This window comes from Lepidochelys kempii, chromosome 17 (assembly GCF_965140285.1).
Source record: "Lepidochelys kempii isolate rLepKem1 chromosome 17, rLepKem1.hap1, whole genome shotgun sequence".
NCBI classification, from domain to species: domain Eukaryota; kingdom Metazoa; phylum Chordata; order Testudines; family Cheloniidae; genus Lepidochelys; species Lepidochelys kempii.
Window position 1 is genome coordinate 8522279 of NC_136396.1, and position 23353 is coordinate 8545631.

At 44.0% G+C, this 23353-nt stretch overlaps 1 protein-coding gene across 6 annotated transcripts in view; it reads left to right on the top strand.

The window, feature by feature from the left end:
• Positions 1-23353, top strand: part of CUEDC1 (CUE domain containing 1) — a 136392-nt gene that overhangs the window by 31527 nt on the left and 81512 nt on the right. Inside the window, exon 2 of one of the 6 annotated variants that reach the window (XM_073315108.2) lies at positions 5057-5129. The exons of 4 other annotated variants lie outside the window; for them this stretch is intronic. The gene's annotated coding sequence lies outside the window, so the exon portion shown is untranslated. Of the gene's footprint in view, positions 1-5056; positions 5130-19543; positions 19567-23353 lie in introns of those variants that run through there. One more of the 6 variants, XM_073315109.1, reaches the window with a different exon arrangement.

Genomic DNA, 23353 nt, shown 5'->3' on the forward strand with positions numbered 1-23353 from the left:
AGTTGTGTAAGACTCCCTGATGTGTGCACACTTTTTACATAGCTTGAACTAGGTAAGCATAGGACTACCGCTAAGAGCCATCAAATCCTAAAGCCGTCATGCCATGCAATCGTAGGGTGGGATTTTCAGAAGCACTCAGTGTTGGCCAAACTGCAGTTCTATAGAAGTCAGTCAGAGCAGAGTTAGACCAGTGCTTAGTGTTTTTGAAAGTCCAACCTCTAGTGGACAAGAACTGGCTGTTGTCTGGCGGAGATGGGTGGGAAATCATTTTGTAGGCCTGACCACAACTGCTAGAGCTAGCTGTGAGGCAGGCCGGTGAAGTTAGCTTCCCCATCCCTCTCTAGCAATGCAATGCTTTGCTAAGCTACCTCCTGCGCTGCCAGTGCTGAGCAGACACTGCCAGCGGTGCTGAGCTGTGTGCTGGATTTGAAATGTACTCTCCTAGCCACTCTGGGCTACCGCCGCCTACGCCGTTTGGAGCTAGGAGTGCAGATCACCTCGCTCTCCTGCCTCCAGCTGTTCAGCAATATTTCAGTCACCCTGCCTTAACCCCACCTAGTTCATTTGTTCAGAGAAACAGCAGGTGCTCAGGCAAATGGGAGCAGGGGAAGGACGGACGTGATGAGTTAAGGGCTATGCGTGTGTGAGCATCAATTGCTCTGGTGTTGCCCCTAGAATTTCTGATGCTTTAATAAAAGTTGGATTAGAATCTTACAGTCGCAGCACTGAACACCTTGTGTTTGTCTGTGTGTCATTTTGCTTGTGTCAGGGACTCTTTCCTCATGTGGGTTTTCCCCTTCTGTTAGTGGTCTACCTGTTGCGGCGATTTGACGCAGATGCACTGTCGCTTAGCCACAACAGGAAGAGCACGTGGCAGAGAGGAGCTGCAGCAGCTCAGCTGCTTTTTCACGCTGTGGGGCAGAAGTTGGCGAGACAAGAGCTGAGCCTCTGACTCACCTAGCGTGGCACCAGTTTTGGGCGGCGTGAATGATGAGAGAAACAACCTTCTCTTCCTGAGACAAATGTAATGTGCAGAGGCTGGGTGTGAGTAGCTGTGTGAGCTGGTGCGCTGAACCACCAGCTGGGGAAGGAGAAATTGTGCTCCAAGCAATGGCACCACTTCATTCACTTTGCTCAGGATTTTTCTTGACCTTAGAAACCAAGATTCAGAACAAAGTGTCCCACCTGGCGTTGTGGCCCTTCAGGGCCTTGTCTGGCCCTTGTTTCCAGCCCTTTAGAGCCCTCAGATTTCTTCACAGTCCTTATAACCCTTCTTCCAGGGCTTCCTTGCTGAATTTTCATTCCAGCCAGCTCCTGCTTCCTGCTCTGACAGGTGTTGAGAGCGCTTTCCCTGACTCTGGGTCCCCCCGTCTGCTGCTGTGCCCAGGAGGCGGGAAGCCTTATATGTGGTTCCCTCTCTAGGGCACATGACTGGGAGCAGGCGTGGGAGCTGCAACTACAGCTCCAGTTTCAAAGGGCTACAAAAGGTGTACTGAGATGCACACATGCTCCAAGGCCCTGTTACGAGTCCCTATTCTATTAATTTTAGTGGGAGTCCCATGTGTGAAGCCGCTGCAGGATTGGACCCAGAGTGAGTCAGGCTTCTCAGTTGGGCAAATACAAGACCACTCTTGTAAGTTTTTGGGAAACACATTGGCTTGAACTAGGATTCCTATTTAGATGTGAGATTTCCACTTGGTGCACATGCTATCTGTATGCTGGGACTGTATGTTCAAGATGAAGGCTTTGCTGCAAACTAATCTTGGCTATACCTAGCTGTAGAGAAGGCAGTGTCCTTACATTGTTATGGGGAAGGGGTGTCCACACCAAAGTCCATGCTACAGTTCAATGTGGGCAATGGCATTTTGCTTGCTTAAAATAGTTAAACAGCTGCCATTTTCCATCCCCGAAGTGGCTGAACTTCACGGTAAGTGAGTGAACTCTGTATAGCGCATACAGTCTGTAAATTGCTTGGGATCTTTCTGGATTAAAGGTGCTGGACAAACATAAATTTATTGTCTTTGATGCAGTTTGTCATGTATGAATTCAGCTCACATATCTTCCCCCAGACTGTCTTTGCATCTTGTACTAGCCCAGTCATTATGGAATTAATGTTATTTATTTGGGGACCAGCCTGGGTAGGTAATTCATGTAGGTGGCCAGCATTTTAAATTCCAAGGGCGGACAGCAAAATGCAGGAGCATTCCACTTGGCTTCGAACCTTGTTGCCTGATGAACTTGCAGAGACAGCAGCTGCATGACCATGTCTCTTCACCAGCATGCTGCTTGCCTACCAGCTCGTTGTTTTCTTGGTACTTGCTATGCTGCTCTTTGCCTTAAGAGAGCCCAATTCACAGATATAATCAGCTCAGCAGTTATCTGAAACTGCATCCCAGTGCTGTTCTCTTTGCCGTGCCTAGAGCAGTCTCTGTATGCTGGAGAGTCTGAGCCACCCATGTGCAATAACTTCTTTGCGCTGACTTAAATGTAGTTTGTGTTAGCTGGTTAATTCATAAAGGTCACTGCACTCTTAATCTCTTTGGTTCTTGCTTGTTTTTAAATAGTGCATGGCATGTATGGATATTTCTGTTCTGTAGAATAATTCCGACAAGGAAATATTACTGAGATAAAAGGCTCCTTGCAGGGAGTATGCGTTTAAATTTTGCTCAGATGTGTGCGAGACAGCCAGGTTTAGCAGTTAAGAGCAGGGCATTGGGAATCGTCCTCCCCCTTCCCACCCCCATTTCCTGTTCCTCCTTTGATTATGAGCTTTTTGGGTCATAGAATATCAGGGTTGGAAGAGACCTCAGGAGGTCATCTAGTCCAACTCCCTGCTCAAAGCAGGACCAATCCCCAATTTTTGCCCCAGATCCCTAAATGGCCCCCTCAAGGATTGAACTCCCAACCCTAGGTTTAGCAGGCCAGTGCTCAAACCAGTGAACTGTCCCTCCCCCCTGTCAGTCAAGGACTGTCTTTTTGTTAATGCATTTGTACAGCACCTAGGACAATGGGACCCTGGTCCCTGAGGGCCTACAGCAATATAAATAATTACATACTAATAACAGTTATTGGCTTGGCCACTGATTGTCAGTATTCTCTGTGCAAGCCTAGCAAAAATATTCTGTACCTAAGAGTCTCCATTTGTGAAACTATTGTGAGGTTTAGGTGCTTTGAGATCTTTGGATTACAGGGACTATACAGATGCAAAGTATTCATATTTTTAGTACATCAGTTCACAGTGATCCCCCACTCCAATCTGAAATTCTCAGACTGTAAATTGGTTCGTCTCCATTGAAGTTAGTTAATGGAGTTGTGCCAATTTGTACTAGCAGAGAATTTGGCCTTCTGGTTCATGTATGCTTTGTGTGCAAAGGCTTTGGGGTAAAGCTGTAGAGCTGTTCTTTACTGCCCTGTGGCCAGGAGATGCAGGTTTGAATCCCACTCCTGTTCCCCCTGGAGGAAGCATGCTCTACTCCTGGGGAAAAGTCAGTAGTGATCCAGGTCTTGATGCAGTATGTGACCTGCTTATGGGGTTACTGCATGGAGAAAAAGTGATGCAGAGCTCTGCGCTTAAGGGGATTTATACGAAGTACAGCTGTGTGGTCTGTGGAAGCAAGCAACCAAGTACAGAATGACAGCATTTCCTGAGCAAGGCTATAAAACAGCTTATTGGTACCAGAGCTTTTTCCAACTGGGATGTTCTGTTGTGTGACAAACAAAACTACTTGATGGGGTTTTGGTTTGCAGCGAGGAAGGGCAAGATACATGCCGAATTGTTATACCTTAACCACAAACCCTTTAGAGATGAACTTGCCTACCCTAGCTAAGGGGCAAGGCAGCTGGGCTGTAGCAGTGGGAGTTTCTCATTCTTGATTAGTAAAGCACCAGTGCCGTGGCCAGTCCTAAGCAATCGACTGCCGGCCTTGTAAACCAATACAGCTGGATAGTATCTCTGAACAGCATATTGTATTTAGTTCTTCATATTGTATGTCTATAAAGGGAGTGCCTGCTTGCCAAAAACAGGGGAGATGGATGAACAGTCTTATTTCCCTTGCTGAACTTGAACTCTTTTGTGTCTGGGAATTACCTAATGCAGCACTTTGCAAGGAGTTGCTTACTCCATCTACATACTGTCAGTCTGTCCAAGGCACTCCTGTGGCCCCATCACTGTACATTTGAGCATCTCACAGTCTTTAATGTATTTATTCGGACAACACCCTGTGAGGTAGGGCAGTGCTGTTATTTCCATTTTACAGATGGGGAACTGAGGCACAGCAAGACCCAGGGTATGTTCTCACCGCAGTTACTTCAGGTGATTGGCACTGGGTACCAGCTCAAATGTAAGCAGTGCTCAGGCTTTAGCCTATAGCCCAGGATGGGTGTTGGGTTTCAAGCACCACCATGTTTGAGTGAGAGAGTTTGTGTGTGTGTGTGTGGAGCCAGGTTAGGGGTAACACTGGGTGAGCCCCATTTAACTCTGCAGTGAAGATCAGCCCCCCCCCCCATGACTCATGCAGGGTTACCCAGGAAAGGTGTGTCAAAGTAGACCAGAATCCAGCTTCTCAAAGTCCGAGGTTAGTGCCATAAACACTGGACCATCCTTCCACCACATGGAGATTCGTAGATTTCAAAGCCAGAAGGGACCACTATTATTCTGTCCTCCTGTTTAACACAGGCCACAGAACTTCCCCCAAATAATTCCTAGAGCAGATCTGTTAGAAAAACATCCAACCTTCCTTTAAAAATTGTCAGTGATGGAGAAGCCACCACAACCCTTTGGAAATTGTTCCAATGGTTAATTACTCACCGTTAAAAATGTATGCCTTACTTCCACTCTGAGTTTGTCTAGCTTCAACTTCCAGCCACTCAATCATGTTATACCTTTGTCTGCTAGATTGAAGAGCCCATTATTAAATATTTGTTCCCCGTGTAGATACTTATAGACTGTAATCAAGTCACCCCATAATCTTCTCTTTGTTAAGCCAAATAGTTGTGCTCTTTGACTCTAAGGCATGTTGTCTAAGCCTTTAATCATTCTTCTCTGAACTCTCTCCAGTTTATCAACATCTTGAATAGTGGGTGCAAGAATTGGACACCGTATTCCAGTGGTGGTCGCACTGAATACAGAGGTAAAATAAGCTCTCCACTCCTACTTGAGATTCACTACTTGACGCATCCAAGGATTGCATTAGCTCTTTTGGCCCCAGCTTACACACAACACAGAGGTTTCAGAGTAGCAGCCGTGTTAGTCTGTATCCGCAAAAAGAACAGGAGGACTTGTGGCACCTTAGAGACTAACCAATTTATTTGAGCATAGTCTCTAAGGTGCCACCAGTACTCCTTGACAACACAGAGGGTAATGGTAGGGTGACCAGATAGCAAATGTGAAAAATCAGGACAGGGGGTGAGGCGTAATAGATGCCTATATAGGAAAAAGTCCCAAATATCAGGACTGTCCCTATAAAATCGGGACATCTGGGCACCCTCGGTAATGGTGTCCCTGACCTGAAGAGTTCACAATACTCGGTTCCCCCCAAGTGCTGCCTCTAGCAACAGAGCACAACTGGCACTTGCACCTGAAATCAGGTTTGCTCACGTGTACCTTCCGAAACCAATGCAGTGTCCTCTCTGGGGAGCGCGGGGGAGAATCTACAGAGCTTGACTGTGTTATCCGAAGCTGTGCTGCTTATGGGAAAAATCTGGGTGTGTATCCAGTATTTTCATGAACAACTATAGTAGGAATAGAAAACTGTTGATGAAAGATGGTGGAGATTCACTGCTTGCTCCTTCAATGTAAACCTCAACGCTAGACAGGTCCCCTGGGCATGCGACTCCCATTGTAATCATCAGGTATTCTACATGTGGATGGAAAAGGAGGACTTGTGGCACCTTAGAGACTAACCAATTTATTTGAGCATAAGCTTTCGTGAGCATGAAAGCTTATGCTCAGATAAATTGGTTAGTCTCTAAGGTGCCACAAGTACTCCTTTTCTTTTTGCGAATACAGACTAACACGGCTGTTACTCTGATACATGTGGATGGTTTGCTGATCAGGCTAGTGTCTCCTGCATTGCATCAGGGGCCCTGGATGCAAATCTCTAGCGTTGACTGTGTGTGTTTACATTTGCTAATACAATCCCCCAGGCTTCAGATGAAGGCTGGATGTGGGAGCTGGTATGGTGAAGAGTGAAGGACTAATTGTTGTGCTTTGTTTCTTTTGTGATAGAATATTAGGCTATGTCTACGCTACGCAGCTTTTAGCAACACGGCTGTGTTGCTACAGCCATGCAGCTAAAAGACACGCCGTGTAGCCGCTGTTTGTCAGCTCTCCTGATGACAAAAAGCTTCCACCGCCAATGAGTGGTGTTAGCTTTGTTGACAAAGCGTTGTTCACACTGGTGCTTGTAAAATTTTGTCTTTGGGTTGTGTGTGGTTTTTTTAACATTTCTGAAAGACAAAAGTTTTGTCATTCAGTTGCCATTGTAGACATAGCTTTAGAGATTCTTTGGGGTGGGGTGGGGTGGAGGAGATGATGCGGGTAGGGTATAAGAGAAGATGAAACTGAAGGGTGGTAGTTTGGGAACAAAAAGAAAACCCTGCTTCCAGTGAGTAGTTACTGTGGCATTCCCTGCTGTGGAGGTTTGTGGAGTCAGACTCTGGGAAGAAAAAGCTACTCTGTAACTTTCGTGCTCCCCATAGTATATTTATTTGAACTCCAAGGCAAATGACTGGGAGTTCTGCCCCTTTAATTAATGTTCCTTTGGAGACAGCTGGTGCCATTCCTTTCCTTTTAAGTCTCCTCTCATTTGCACATGGCTTAGTCACCTGCCATTCTTGCAAACATGGAGGGTCTTGGGAAGGCAGAGTTCCTGCCTCCCACATGGCATAGGGTTCCTCTTGTATTTATATTTATCAGCAGCCATGTGACACATAATGAGGAGCACTCTCCTTTCGATAAGGGATCTTAGAGGGATTGCAGGCCTTGGGAGCCACAGCTGTCTTCTCGCGGAAAGCAGAGTAGCTTATTACTAAATATTCTATGATTTCATTTGTTTCCCCTGTTACTTGTTACTATTAAAGTCTAATGGGTTTCAATTTGGACATCAGAAAATATAGTCAGACTAGGAGAGACCTTTTTTACAGCTGCAATAAACTTGGTAGGAAAACTGCATTCATTTTTAATATACACTTTCCTTGAATACAGAGCAATTCCCAGTCATTTTCTACCCTTTCAGTATGTGGAAAGAGCTTAGTTGTTTCTGCCTTCCATGATATGGTATTCCACCCCCTTCCCCTTTTCTCAGCATATCAGGAAAACTTTTTCTCACTCTGAAAACTGCAGAAAATTGGCTATTTGCTTTTGTGCACTGGATTTTCAATAAAGACCAAGAACTGAAGCAATTAATTTTTTTTAAAGAGAATAACTTTGAAGAAGCAGAGTCAAATCCTCACAAAGGCCACGGTGTCTCATGCTGAAATTTATTTGTTTTTTCTTTCCTGACAAATGTGCGTTTTCTTTTTGGCGAAAATGATTTTTTGAGATTATTTGTAATAATCCGTACTGCTATCCCCAAAAATCATCACTTGAGGGGGCGGGGTGCATTATCATGGCTTAAAATATCAAAAGATTTTTTTTTGAAAGGCAGGATATTTTTGGATTCTCTTTATTTTTGTGTTGGAGCCCTGAGGGGTTATAAATGTAAAGCTCTTTTTACATCATGCCTAATTAACCAGTGACACTCACTCCTTCAAGATGCTATGGAGGCAAGGAGCCTAGTAGGGTTTAAAAAAGGATTAGACATTCATATGAATAATAATAGTATTCTCAATATTAGGGTGGCTACAGGTTTACATGGGATACCAAATCCTAATGCTTCAGGAAATAAACTAACCACTAAGTGCTTGGGTTTAGGAAATATTTTTCCCCATGATTGGGTTATTGCAAATTACTCTGTTTATGGGGAGTCTTACGTCTCTACTGAAGTGTCTGGTATGGTCTACTGTCAGTCAGAGGATACCAGAATAGATGGATCATTAGTCCATTCTCGGATAGCAATTTCAATCTTCCAGCCTCCAAAATGTTACATAGTAAAATTGGTGTTAAGCAGTGTTACGTCTATTTTCCTGCAGTAGTTTAGCTCAGATGAGTGTTTAAGCCTAATGCAGCTTCTTCACAGTGCCAGCGTTTTTGCCCCTGCAATTTAATGTTATGCACAATTCTGCAATGCTGAGGCAAAGGACCAAAATCTCAGATTTGAGTCTTCGCCATTGAAAGATTAGGCAATGCTGAGTTGCCAGAACCTGGCATGTGTGTGTATTAGAAACTTCACTTAAGCCAATCCTCCTGGCTTTATGTTCTGGATCTCGCAAACTTCAGGTGATGTGTAGAAAGAAAATCCTTTCCCAGGGAGGAAAATTCTTCTCCTCTGTTCAATGGCGATCAGAGAATGTCGATAACCATAACCTCTACAGAATGGGCTATGGGGCCGTTTTTTTGTCTTTATAATAATCTTTTTTAGTGCAGGTTATCCTCTTCTTTGCGTATACAAAACAAAGAAATGTAGTAAGCCTACTGTGAAATTCACACCAGTGCCCTGTAAAAACTCTGTATTAAGGACCTGAGCCAAAGATTCCCATTGACTCCTAGGGGTGTTAGAACAGGGCATAAGGCCCAAATCCTCAAAGGTGTTTCAGTGCCAAACTCCCATTGAAATCACTGAAGTCAATGGGAGTTAGGTACCTAAATGCCTTTGAGGATCTGGACCCAAGTCCTTAAGAGCCTTTTGTGGGCTCTTTTGCACTAGGATGATATTCACCATCAAACTCAGAAAAATCTAAAGAATGTCTTTGAATCCCCACATTGAGTGGCAGTGTGTATGAGATGAACATACCTATTCTGCACTGTCCTTCGGACTTGCCACAAAAGCAGTTGGGTCCAAGAGGACATGAAGTAAGTAGGATTAAGAGTGGAAAAAGAAAGAGAACAAAGGGAGAATGTAAAAAGGATGGACATCTGGGATCTTCCCTTTTGGTACCTGGGAGGACACTGTAGTTTCCCTTTTAATCTGTTGTTGTTCTAGCTGAGAAATAGGCCATTTCACAATCTGGCCTCCAATTCAGCAAAAACAACCTGCAGATGGAAACTGGGCATCTTCCAATAACAGCAGAGCAGATTCTTCAGGGGTTGCAGCCACTTATGTCATCCACCCAGCCAATGCTAATTGACAGTAATTGCCACATATATATATTGACTACCTCTATTTTCAAATATTGAAATAATTATCTTATGTCAGCCAAACAATGTGTGAATGTGCATAATTTGTTGCTAGCCAAGTATATGTGGAATAGCAGAAAGTGGTGCCCTTAAAAGAACTTTGTGATGCAATGTAACATGCTCATCTTTATCTGACATCTTTTCTTCAGTTAGAAGGTAGTTTAATACTAACCTGCTTTTTAGCTGTTGTATTCTTGCATTTGCAAATGGCTTTTATTATTCCAGGGTGCTGCCTCTATATCCATTAATAATAGTCCCTGTCTAAGAGAAGCCCAGCCAGGACACATGGTTAAATGGGTGTCTGTGCCAGCTGTGTCTGCCTATTGAGATGCTGCTGCCTGTGCTCCTGGCATTTCCTTTCAGCTCTGTCTCTCGTTTCGTTGCTGGAAAATGAGCTCTGACTTTGGGAAACGATATTTCTTCCTTCTGTCTGACATCTTGTCAATTTCTCATTTGCTGCTCTGTCCCTCTTGAAAGGCCACATGGAGGCAGGGTTAGAGAAGGGGTCTGTATTAACTACAGGTTGAAATGGATGCATTTAAGTGTGTGTTTAATTACACATACCTGTTTTAAAGGTTCTTTTGCTGTCCGGTCACATGAAAGCAAATTTTTAACTGACTAGAAATAAGAAAATAATTATATCTTCTCTAGAGAATGAAGCATGTCCCATCTGTTAGATAAGTTGCAGTGATATTCAGTCTTTAAGCTGATTTTAACATTTTACCTAATTATAGAGTCAATTATAACAATCTCTTCTTTTTCCCAATATTTTTATGCAGCAGTTTACAGTTGACATAAGTGTAACATCCTCAGAAATATGTAAATATCCTTTGGCACATTTAAGGTATGTTGTGCTGAACTGCATTCTCATTCTTGATCAGGCATAGCAGCACCTTCAAACCTTATTTTTCTTCATTCTTTTGTCAAAGCTAGAGGTACCTGGATATTTCTACCTCTCTGTTATTAGGTGAAGTTACTTTTGAAGCTTGCATTTCTTAAAATTAGATCAAGCAGTGAAATGCAGCTTTTTGAACTGGTTCACTCCCTGCAAACCATGTCCCAGAATGCTTTATGGGGCTATAAAACTTGGTTACAAAGCAAGTGATGAGAAAACAAAGGAAGAGCAGGTACAGGGAAGTGACAGAAACTGTTTTCACAGGGGATTTGAAATGAGATAGAGAGTTGATGGAAAAAGCTGTTGCACCAAGGGTATCTAGATGGTGTGAAGGGACAGAGTGGAAACAGGAGTGAGACAAATGGGGAGATCAGAGAGGGGAATATAGAAATACTTATGTTGACTGGGTCTTGCAATGGAGTAAGTGGTATCAATGGAGTGTGGGGGATAATGCGGTTGTGCTGTTTACATGGTTTTGGAGGCAGGCTGCAGCATACTCTACTTGCTGGCCTGTAGAGCTGGAATTTAAGGAGAGAATAGAGGAGTGGCAGTGCAGGTCCGGATGAAGATTGGAGTGGAATTAAGGGAGTGACATACCTGGATAGCAATGCAATGCATAGGTGAATGAAAACCGTTCTAGTCAAGATTTCTGTGGCTGTGTTCTCTTGGAAATGCAGAGGTAGCCGTGATTTTCTTATCCTATAGTGGCTAAGTCCATTATACTAGCACCCTTTGGAGTCGTTGCCCATGGTCAAGGAAACAGATGTGCTCATGAACTCCCCTAATATACATCTGGGACTTGTTCTCCATTCAACAGGGTTTCTTCCCTCCAAGATTTTAGGGAAAGATGGGGACAAGCCTCCCAATGGTACAAATGCAGCCCAGTTGGTATAAATTTAGAAGCTTAACAAAAATGCCGTTAGTTTATTTTGTTATTAGTTATTATTAAGATCAAGGTGATTGGAGAGAGGAGGGCAGAAAAGGGACTGGAAAAGAATGCATGTTTGCTTTCCCCTTCCCCCAACTATCTAAGTCGGTCCCAGGGTACTCAATTAGCATCCCCGCATATAGATACAACTTATATCAATGCCAGCCTTTCCCCCATGCTGCCCCTTATGCATGGGAGGAGCTCCCTGTAAACACCCGCAGAGCTACCTCATTGTCCTCCTATAAATCCCTCCTTAAAACTGACCTCTGCTGTGATGCCTACAGAAAGCTCGGCTGCTGGTGTGCTGGGAACACAGCCTATCATGCTGACCAATATTGTCTCATTGTTTCCTTGTGCTCTCCCTCTGCTTGTTGTATTGACCTGTTATATATCTCATCTTACACTCCAAGTATAAGCTCTTTGGGGCTGGGACCATCTTTTTGTTCTGTGTATGTACAGTGCCTGGCACAATGGATCCTCTAGACACTACCGCAATACAAATAGTAAATAATCATGTCAGTGTTTAGGCCTGTTCTAAATTGTGAACTACCATTGGCTGACAATTGTCTTTGCTCTGGGTTGGCCTGAATATCTGGACTGCGATGCATTGTGAATTATATGTGGAAATTAATTATGCTAATTAAAAAATTAAATGGAAGCGTGATGGTGTTTGTGGGAAGACCTTATCCTTACTCAGTGGCTGGCCATAATAAATCAGTGCAGGAGGTGGTGGCGGCAGCAGCATTATTATTTGTTTGTGTCTAGGCTGAACCCAGAGAGTTCAGGCGTCTGTCAAAGTGAGACAATAGAAGGAAGCCATCAGCTTCTCTTGCCGTTGAGAAATCTCATAGTCTTCTAGCCTTAATCCCATCTATGTGTCGTCGGGCCATCTATGTGTGGTCGGGCCATCGAGTCCTTCTTCTCCATTCTAGTCTGTCTTGAAGCAGTTCCTCATAAACTCCTCGCTAATCACATCCTTTTGTATGATAGTTTTAGGTCTTCCAACCCTTCTCTTACCCTCCATTTCTAAGTTTAACACCATGTTTCCTATATATTCGTCTGAACATCTTTTCATGTGTCGAAATCATCTAACTCTGGACCCTTCAACTTTTCTATAATTAGTACCACCTTCACACTTGCCCTAATCTACTATGCCTTTTCTTTTTTTGCAATTTGTCCAAGCTGTGCTTCTAAGTTTGAAAAGAGTTTTAGAGCCTATTTGAACATCACACTGAGTTTAAATCCAGGTTAATCTCCCCATATATTTTCCATCTAATATTCTGATCCATTCTGTCGGGATGCCAACAGAAACAGAGCAAACTTTAAACTACAACTTTTAGTGAACTGCACATTTACTCTCTAAGAGCCCAAATGTACCAGACGATGTAATATCCCTTTTTTTTCAAGGTTCATTGGAAACATTTCTGTTGTTTCCCTGGAGGATATGTGACATATTGGTGTTTAATTAAATATCCATCACCAGTAAGTTTAGTTTTCCAAGGAGGTTCTCCTCCACTGAGCTACGTCACATTGTGTGAGGGAGAATAAAAGAGGAGGGCTATTTAAAATGAGATGCTGTGTCACTGCATAGCAAGAATACAGCACACATTTACTGTAACTGTACCTAGGTGTCAGTTCAGTGCATTCACTGGACTGAATATGTGCAAGTCAAATACCTTATTGGCTTTGAGACTGAATTACTCCATTTTTTTCTTTCTAACTGTGGTTTCAAGTGATAACAACTTATAAGTGTGATCCTTGCAAGCTAAGTAGGGCCATATCAGTTTGTACTTTAGATGGGAGACCTGTACAGGAAACACCTAAAGGCTGCAGAAGTGGTGTTGGTAACACACTGTTAATCTCTGAGTCATACTTAAACAGGGCCCCCACAAGTGTATTAAGGTGTGCTGTACAGCTAGAGGTGTCCTCTTTCAGATGGGACTTAAAGGAGAACTGCTAGTGTCCTTTTTTTTTTTTTTAAATTGGGTTTACGCCATCTTTTGCTTCTTCATGATGTATAAAGAAGTCCTGAAAGATGAGAGGGAGAGGAAGGGGTGCGGTATTCGTTTCTGTTCTGAAAAAGTATTTCTTTCTCTCCCTCCCCTCACCCTTCTTGTGGTTTCCTTTAGAAATACCAGGAATATCAAGCCTGAACTTGAACATCTACACTGCAATTTCACAGCCCCACAGCCTGAGCCCAAGTCAGCTGAGATGGGCCAGCTGCGGGTGTTTTACTGCTTAGTAGACATACCCTTAGACACGGTGCAGCCCTGTGGGCAAGAGACTTGATTTTTATTTTAAAGCCTAGAATCTGGAGCACAGAATGGCATCCTTTGTTGCACATCCACATCCACTTATTTTCTCTCACATATCACTCAGGCCTGGTCTGTGCTCTGCCTCCACCTCACCAAAGAAATCTCCAAACTGCAAATATGATGACAAAAATGCAGGATCTGAAAGATGTTTAATATTCAAACTTCTCCACCACCTGTGAGTGAGTCATGCTTTCTAACCTAAAGTGGTTTATGCAGTACACATGGCCAGAAAGCCAAAATTGTTCTCTTCTTTGACTGTGGTTTCAGTGACCTGAACTAAGCGGTTGCAACACTCTGCCCAGTGATTACCTTTAAATCTTCTTATCAGATCTTAATGGACAGGGGCCTGTCCTGGTAAATAATTTACAATGCCCATGAGTGTGGTTTTTACTCTACTAATTTTGTTTCCATAGAAACTTGTACAATCTTTCTGCTCCATGTTGCCTTAGGCAAATCAGTAATGATTTTTTTCACATTAAGCAGAGGGCCCTTAGACTCTGAAGGCAGGAGAATAACAGTCAGAGATGTTTGTAATTGCAAACCATTTAGGTGCTGCAGTATAATACATAGGTTTCAGAGTAGTAGCCGTGTAAGTCTGTATTCGCAAAAAGAAAAGGAGTACTTGTGGCACCTTAGAGACTAACCAATTTATTTGATCATAAGCTTTCGTGAGCTACAGCTCACTTCATCGGATGCAGTAGCTCACGAAAGCTTATGCTCAAATAAATTGGTTAGTCTCTAAGGTGCCACAAGTACTCCTTTTCTTTTTGAGTATAATACATAGTGTCTTTCCCCTTGCTGATGGCTTTAAGACTGCATCTTTAGTGGTCGTCATGTGGTAGTAAATGTGTGTGTAGGTTTTTGTATAAGCTGCCGGGGCCTCTTAAAATTCTTGGTGTATTTACATGAATGTGTTGAATATTTTTGTCCATGCCATGCCAACCAGTGCAGCAGCCCTGCTAGCATGTTTGTTTGAAACAGCAACTTGCTTCATTAGAGACCCAACTCTGCTAAGTGCTAAACAGCTTTTTTCGGGGGAGAGCTGAGTGCCATCAGATCCCAGTGAAATACAGGACTGAGCCCTATGTCTGTTTTCCAAGCCGTGCACACGTGTATTTGGATTTTTTTGTTTGTTTTTGGGTTTGATTTAGATAACTTCAGGTTAAGGAAATGACATATAAAGAAAGAATGAATATAAAGTCTTCTTCATATGAAAGACTCTAAACCCATGTCTGCACTTAAAAGGTTTGCTGCTATAGCTATCCTCACAAAATGTCCTAGAACAGATGCCAGTATAGCTTATACCAGTTCCCTGAGTGACGTTAACTATACCAGCAAAAGCACTTTTTTTGCTAGTATAGCTCCATGTCCCGTAGGGCTTTTGTCAGAGTAGCTATGTTGGTAAAAGCTGCACCTCTAGCTGATGTAATGATGCCAGCAAAACTTGTTAGTGTAGACCAGGCTTAACATTCTGGATCTGAATTGAAACCCAAGACATCAGGAGGGAAACCTCCTGCATGTTAAAAGGAGCAGTGCAGAATAAAAGGAATGACGTTCCCTTTTTGTTACACAGCTACACGTGCTGTAAGGCCCAGCATGAGAAGCTGCAGTTCTTTGATAAAATAGGCACTCTGATACAGTGGTGATGGTCCCCAATCTGAAGGAGCATAGAAATGTTAACAGGAATTCAGTTAACTTCTGTGCTGTCACCCACCTGGCCATGACTTATTTTGAGCTTGGCCCTCTCCAAACTCAAGCCAGGATGGTTCTTTATGCTTCAAACAGTTTGACAAATTTTAACTTGTAATTATACCAACCAGGGGAAAATAGTCTTTTGTGCTTCCTGATCGTTGTTATTATTTGGACACGTTCTCACAAAATCACCCCCTCTTTGTTATTTTGAAGGCAAGGAGGACCTGCTCCTGCAAAGCGGTGAGCGTTCACAGTTCCATTGATTTCAGCAAGAGTTGCAGGGTAAGCCAAGTAATTCCTTATTTACCTGCTCAACGAAAAACTACAGGGAAACAGTCCTGTACTGTCTAGATCCAGTAAGTCATTCCCATCTTCAGTTTCTGAGGCTCTTGACTTGAAATGGCAAATTAACATTTGAAAATCAGCCAAGATAATTAGCCCTAGAAGAGTTTGGGTGTTAAGTATTAAAGATTCCCCTTGCCCCCACAGTGGATTATCTTTCATTTTCTCTTACAGTTTAGTGGTTGCTGACCGTCTAATCTGAAAATTGCTCCAGAGGTGATCCCTATATTTATTCTGACCTTCATTATTGGCTCCCAAGGGTGGCTGATTACCTCTGTCTCTAAAGAATGATTTTCTTTTACTACACGTGGCTTCCTGTTTTGTTTTTGGAACCAGTAAGGGTTTATGCAGGAACATAGCACAAAAGAAGAGGGATAAGTATTTAAAGATGGGCTCGTGTGACATACGGCACAGGGGCTTTGCATTACAACTGCAGCTGGGTTTCCCCAAATAGGAACTTGCTCTAAGTACTTGGTTATACAACTGCCTGCAAGCCACTTGCTTGGCAGTGTGGTGTGTCTGAGTAAAAGCCATAGCATATGTGAGTCTTTATATTGAGCTCAGCCCTGAACACTGATGAATATGAAGCGTTAGCGTGTTTCAGATGTTAAACAGTGGTGTCCGAATCCAGTTTAAACTAAACAAACAATTCTTTGAGAACTGTTGGAATATACAGGGAAAGGTCCAATCAGGAAATGTCTGCAGCATCTTATTTATTGTTTGTATGATTTAGAAATAATGATGGAATAGTAGCTGAATGCCGAGGAATAGGAGGAGATTTTGCACTTAGGTGGAAGGGTTTAAAGTATTATATGAGGCTGAGAACTTTCAATACATCTGAGGCTTTCTCAAGGCTGACAAACTCCCTTATATGGATGGTGAGTGTTATACACGACTGACAGATTGGTAAATTGAGACACAGTTAAGTGACTTGCCTAAGGTCTTGCAGTGAGGCAGAGACAGGAATAGAATCCAGGAGTCTAGACTTGCAATCCAGTGCTCTAGCCACTAGATGACACTGCCCTAGGGATGCTGGAAGGTGTTGCTATGTGGTGTGCTGTGTGGATCTGCAATCTGTCTTGCTACCTGCTCTGCATTGCATGTTACTTTGCTAACTAGATTGCATGGTAAGATATCTGACTTCTGGAGCCTAAGACAAATGGTTCAGTGACTGCTTTCCCTTCAATAAAGAATGCCTGCTCACCCCTTAGAAAAGCAATATGTTAGATATAAGATACAATGGAGATAATACCCCCATAGTATTTTCCATAGACCCAGAGGTTTTTCCAGTTGCCTTGGTCCAGAATTTTCTCTTCCTGCTTCCCCACCATTCTCCTGAGTGCTGCCTCAGAGGTGGATGTGTTTCAGTGGTGCTGTGTGTGTGGATAGTTTATGAAACACTGTGGGAACCTTTAGGAATAGATTCCCTATGTCCATACAAAATGTTACGGCTGCAGGATAATTGCTTATGACAGAAATGGTGGTTTCCCAATTTTGAAACCTGAATGCCCGTTTGGACTTTTCTGGGCTCAAAGACGGATTTTTATAAGTGAGCCTCCAGATATGAACGGAAGAGTAAGCTGCAGTAAGAAAGCATTCTAGAGCAGCACGTGACATACGAGCAATAAGTGGCTTTGAAGTGATTACAAAAAACACGATCACTGTTTTGACTGTGCATGCCATGGTCACAGGAACATAGGACCTGCCATACTATATCAGACCAGCTGTGCACCTAGTCTTAGTACCTTGTTTCTAACAGTGGTCAGTATAAGCTGCTTCAGAGGGCGATGCAAGAAACCCTACAGTAGGCAGCTATGGGATAACCTGCCCCCATGGAAAGTTTCTTCTTGACCTCCATGAATTTAAAGAAGCTGGTTTATGCCCCGCAGCAGTATAGTTCATCACCCTTCCAAAACTCTTGTGTTGTGTTTTTGTTTTATCTTTTAAGTCCCTAATATAACCACTCTGGATATTCTTGTTATCCATATAACATCCTATGTTTTTCTGAATCTCACTAATCTCCTGGTCTCAAAAGATGTCTTGTGGCAATGAGTCCAACCGGCTAATTGTGCATCGAGTCCCATCCTCCCCCCAGTATTTATCAACTAACACCCAACTGTGGCAGAATCTCAATGGATTTGCACACAAGGATTTATTTGTTTGTTTGTTTGTTTATTTAAAGCAACCAGCTGTGACATTGCTTTGCAATGCAGAAGAATCCTAGCTCCCCAAAATGACTCTTGTTGTCTAGCACTGGGAGATGCTTTATGCAGAACAGTGTCTAGTCTCCTTATTATAAATTGTAATGAAATTTGTCTCCTGCTTTGAGGCCTTTGGGCTCACAGAAATGTGTGCTTACCACATAGATGTTCAAGATGATTCCCCTCTGCCCCTCAAAATGGTGGCCCTTCAGAGTAACCAGCTGCAGCCTGCTGGTTCTCTCTGTTGTACTTGGTCTTTAGGAGCAGTGTTGAAATGTTTTAGCTTCACAAACATTTCATTTTCAATGTGTTAAATCTGAGAACTCATCGTCTGCTGCTCTGAACTGTCTGCCTACATTATTTTTACTATACACACAATGTGAATGGAGCATGCAGCACACAATTTACAGTACAATAGAACCGTTACCTACAAATAAAGAATAACAGAGAAAGTTACTGAAAATTGTTAGAGTAAATCATTTATAAATGATGATGTCACATAATAATAGCTCTTACCTACTGTTCTTCATCAGTATCGTTATCACTTAGATTGGGAAACTGAGACACAGAGACTTGCCCAGGGTCACCCAACAGGTCAATGGCAGAGCTAGGACTAGAACGCAGGTCTCCTGAGTCCCAGTCCAGAGCTCTGTGCACTAGATCACACTGCCTTCATACATGAAAACACTATTTAAGTTACTGATATAGTAATAACCATCGCATATATGTGGTATTTATAACTTACTGATAATATATATATATTTAAAATTTACTACTTCACACCTGCATAGCTTTTCATACAAGTGTTTCAAGTGTTACCAATGCTGCACAACACCCCATAAGAAAAGTGGTCTACATTTCACAGTTAGGTAAACTGAGTTATAGGTCTCAATTCCACAAAGTATGTGAGCCGTGTTTAAAACTTTGAGTGGGATTTAAGAACATGCGTAAGTGATTTGCTGGCTTTCCCAAGGTCACACAATGAGTTAGTGGGAGAGTTGGGAATAGAGTCCAGGAGCCCTGACTCCCAATCCCCCTTGCTTCATCCACTGGACAACAATCCATTCCTTATTATAAAAAGCAAAGATACTTTAAACATTCTGCTGGATTGTACCTCTGGTTCTCTGTTTGGGGGATTTTAAGCAGCATTTTATGGGTAAATATCGCTTTAAAAAAGCGGACTGGTGGGTGCATGTTTTGTAGATTATTTTTTTTTAAACAAAAATATTTTTTGTTTAATTTTTAAAGTAGCATAACCAACTGTTCCATAGAGCCTGACATCAGAAGTAACCACAGACTGAGAGCAATCACCAGTTCACTAGCTGGTAGTGGAAGGGGGACTTACAAAAAGCCAAGATGCTATATTAAATACACTTTGTAGCCAGATTGGTAATACTGACCCAGCTGTTTTACTTTTTTGAATGGTTATCTCCTTGGATCAGAGTAAAACAGGTTTCAGAGTAACAGTTGTGTTAGCCTGTATTTGCAAAAAGAAAAGGAGTGCTTGTGACACCTTAGAGACTAACCAATTTATTTGAGCATAAGCTTTCGTGAGCTACAGCTCACTTCATCCGTCAACCGTCACAGGCACAAAAGCCTCATGCACAGGGGAGAAATCAACACAAAAGAAATACTAATAATATAGAGCAAGGCTGGTCTAGTGGTTAAAGCCCTGAACTGGGACTTGGGACACTTGTGTTTAATTCTCAGCAATGCCACAGATTCTGAGTGACTTTGGGCAAGTCACTTAATGCCTCTGCCTCAGTCCCCACTCGTAAAAGAGGGATAATTATTCTTCCTTTTGCTGTTTGTGTCTTGTCTATTCAGATTATAAACTCTCAGAGACAGGGACTGTATCTTCCTATGTATATGTACAGCACCCAGGACAATGGGACCCTGGTCGCAGCTGGGAGCTCAAGGTACTACTGTAATACAAATAATAAACCAGTCATGCTAATATAGGATAAAGAGAGGAAGTAAATATTAGGCAGTTAAAAAAGGGCCTGATCTCCCGCTTCTGTGGGAAAACCTGCTGGAGGAGTCTGAAGGGGAGGGAATCTACATAAAGTTTCTCTTGCAGAGATATGCTCTGCTGGTCGGGGGAGCAGGGGTTGTGCACTCCATTGAGGTTGTTCTGTCCAGGCTCCCACAGTCAGTGGTTGCCCCAAAGACCCTCTATCATGGAATCTTTGAGGAATTAATTTTCTTTCCTCCCTGATCCCTGCGGTGTGGATGAAGGGACAATGTTAATTTTCTCCCACCCACCCTTCTCCTGGCTACATATTGCCCCCCAGCCCTTACACAGACTCCACTAAGGAGTGGAGGGGCCTCCATGAGGTCCCTGCGAAAGCTTAGGAGAATATTGCAGTGGTGGTGGATGAATTCCCCCATCTGTGCAAGAGCAGCGTGGCCCATCTATGGACCAAGGGAAATATGAATAAATTGTCCCTGAATTCTTCCCCTGAATTAATTATTTCTCTGCGCGATCTTATCAGAGGGCTTCATCCTGCAGGGTTCTGTAGTGGGAGTTAAGGTCACTCAGTACCTTGCAGGATGGGGCCCAGGACTGGTAATCACCTTGGGTTTGGTTTTGCTTGTATCCCCCCTGAATAATGACAGGTTTCAGAGTAACAGCCATGTTAGTCTGTATTCGCAAAAAGAAAAGGAGGACTTGTGGCACCTTAGAGACTAACCAATTTATTTGCGCATAAGCTTTCGTGAGCTACTGCATCCGATGAAGTGAGCTGTAGCTCACGAAAGCTTATGCTCAAATAAATTGGTTAGTCTCTAAGGTGCCACAAGTACTCCTTTTCTTTTTGCGAACCCCACTGAAGTTACCTTGGCATAAGATCAGCACTGGGTCCCGTCTGAACATCATTTTTAATGTAAATAAACAAAAGGGGCCATATGGGCTGGTGCTTAGCATCAATGTGTCCTGGAGGTATTTGGAAAGCTGTGCAGCCTCTGCCTGCCATCAAATTTCAAAGACCTCCTGCGGGGGGCGGAGGGGAGGGGCATGAGAATCCACAGAACAAAAAGCATACACTCCAGGAAGTGAAATGAACAACTAAAAACCTGTGCCAGGAAAGGAGGGTGACTGGGATGGGAATGGTCAATATTTAGTAGCCTTTGATTGTGGCCAAGAGTGACAGCATGTGATGATGTCCGTGTAAACCAGTCAGGACTGCTGTCCGTTAAGAAGCTTATAGTGGACTGTTAGTGATTCACCTTAGTGTCATTGGTTTTTGTTTTCATAAGGCTTTGTCAAGAACACGACTAAAGGCTACTTTTGAAGAACAGGCTTTTTTTCCCTGCTGTCCCATCTCCCTTTTGTGAGGAAGGATGCACTGGGGAGAATGGAGATTTTTAAGCATTGTAGGATAGGAATGAGTCCTTGAAAACCCTAGTCTCTTTCAATTAAACTGCTTCCACTAACGCTTAACTAGAAGGACAAGGTGTCTTGTTACATTTCTGTGCTTTGCAGTTAATAAGTGTTCCGCTTGTAATTTGGAAATCCTTGCTTCCTGCTTATTTTGACTCCATAAGGCAATGGCTTTAGAGAAACAAGTGTGCGCGTGCCTTGGGAAGGAATAGCCGTGCCAGCTGTCCCTTGCATTTAATGTTCCAGCTGTGCCCTTGAGTTCAGTGGCATATTTAGGAAATTTATACAGAAATAACCCCAGCCTAAGCAGTGTTACCCAAGGATTTACATGGCCAGGGATTGGCTGGTTTTGATCACGTGCTCCTTCCAGGGCTGTCCCAAGCTATTCTGGGGCCCTATGCAGCCCCCACAGGGGGGTGGTGTGGGGCCACAGGCCTCTGGGGGGGTGAGCCCCAGGCCTCCACAGGGGGGCGGGGCTGGCTTGGGGGTCAGGGAGGAACCACCCCCCAGCACTCATCGGTGGTGCGGCTGGGGCCAGGTCGCTGCACTCCCGCTGCTGGTGAGTGCAGGCCCAGCCTGGCTGCAGAGCTCAGGGGAGTGGGGGTGGGACTGGGACAGAGCAGGGGCGGGAAGAGGCATGGTGGGGGAATGGGCGGGGCTGGGGTGGGCGGGGAAGGGGCAGGGGCTGGGGCCAAGGCCCTAGGGAAGAGCCAGAGCAGGGTCTGGATCAGCACGCAGCTGCGCAGGGCACCAGGAAATTTGCCCCAAATTTCCTGGTGCCCTACGCAGCTGCGTACTTTGCGAATGGGTAAGGACGGCCCTGGCTCCTCCATTTAACTGTTTGCCTGCTGCATTCTTTGCATCGTGCTGCACTTCTGGATTGTTGGTTTGGTTTGCCCTCTGTGCTGACCTGGAACGCACAGTACGTTGAGCTCCACTGTTGTGCGTGCCGTGCTTCAGGCTGCGTTGAGGGCCAAATGCAAAGCCCATTGAGCAGCATGGCAAGGCTCCTATTGATTTTAGTAGGCTCTACATCAGAGCCTGATGTAGCACCTTTCCTGCAAGGACCTGTTAGTGTTTTACCAAAGCATGATTAAACCTTACAGCGTTCCTATCAGGTGTGTACATACTGTTTCTCTCATGTTACAGATGGGTAACTGAGGCACAGCGAGGTTAAGTGACTTACCCAGCAGGTTGGTAGTACATCCGAGAATAGAAACAGCAGCCCTGATTCCCAGTCCTCTGTCCTAACCCCTTGAGGGCACTTCTTCCTGCTCTTCTCATGCAGACTGATGCTGTCCTGTGCACATCCCCCAGTGCCTCTGGTAACAGCAGCTGTCCCACAAGTGTCAGCAGTCAGGAGTCCTACCTGCTCCTGCTGTTGCCACAGGGTTTTAAAAAAAATGACAGCAGCAAAGGCTAAGCCTAGAAGAAAAGCAAGAAAAAAGGGTGCAAGGCTGCCTCCTGGTAGGCTCACTGGAGCACAGCGGTGCATCATCCCTTTGTCCTGAAACAGCACTTGTTAGTGCACCTAGTACTGGGAGGAAGTGATAAAGGCACTTTGGCTGCTAGGCCCTAACAGCTCAAACATCCAGTGGGCCCCAGTAAGTACTTCAATGACTATCTCCCTGCCTTGTGCCTCTCCAGCTGTCCTTCCAGCTGCCACAGAGCTTTCTCCTTCCTGTTGGTCACTGACCCCCAGAGCAGGGCAGCGTATTCCACACAGCAGTCAGGAGAATGCTGCTGGAAGGCATATTAGTCAGGGTCCTGGACTAGCACATGTGCTGCTACTGTGTGCTGGGTGGAATGTAAGCCCTTCCAAGGGCATGTGATCATGTTGTGGCCCTCCACGGGGCAGCTATGCCCTCCAAAGTGGATGTGGCGTACTGGTGGCTAACAGATATCTTGCTTGTGGTCAAGTAGAAGAGGCATGTTTTTTCCTGGAGGGGGAAGGTCCCAAGTTCTCTTCCCCTGTTTCGGTGTCAGGTGAGTGTGGCTCACTGAACTGTCTGTGTAGGTGGCTGTTTTTGGAGAGCACTGGTGCTACAGTCTCTTCAGGTTCTGATTTTAAAAAAGCATGGGAATTCAGTCGCCGTAGAGCCCGTGTCACAGTTGCCTGTTCCATGCGGTGCAGTTCTCAAGGGTGGCATAGAAATGAGAAGAATACAATGAAAGAGGGGGGTGTGTGTGTGTGTGTGTGTGTACCACTGCCCACTGTGCAGGATGCATTTAGGACTTCTCAACTGTGTATCATAGGCCCTATACTGCTAACAGCTGAAAGATTCCCTTTATCCTTACACTATGGTATTCTACAGTAATGATCC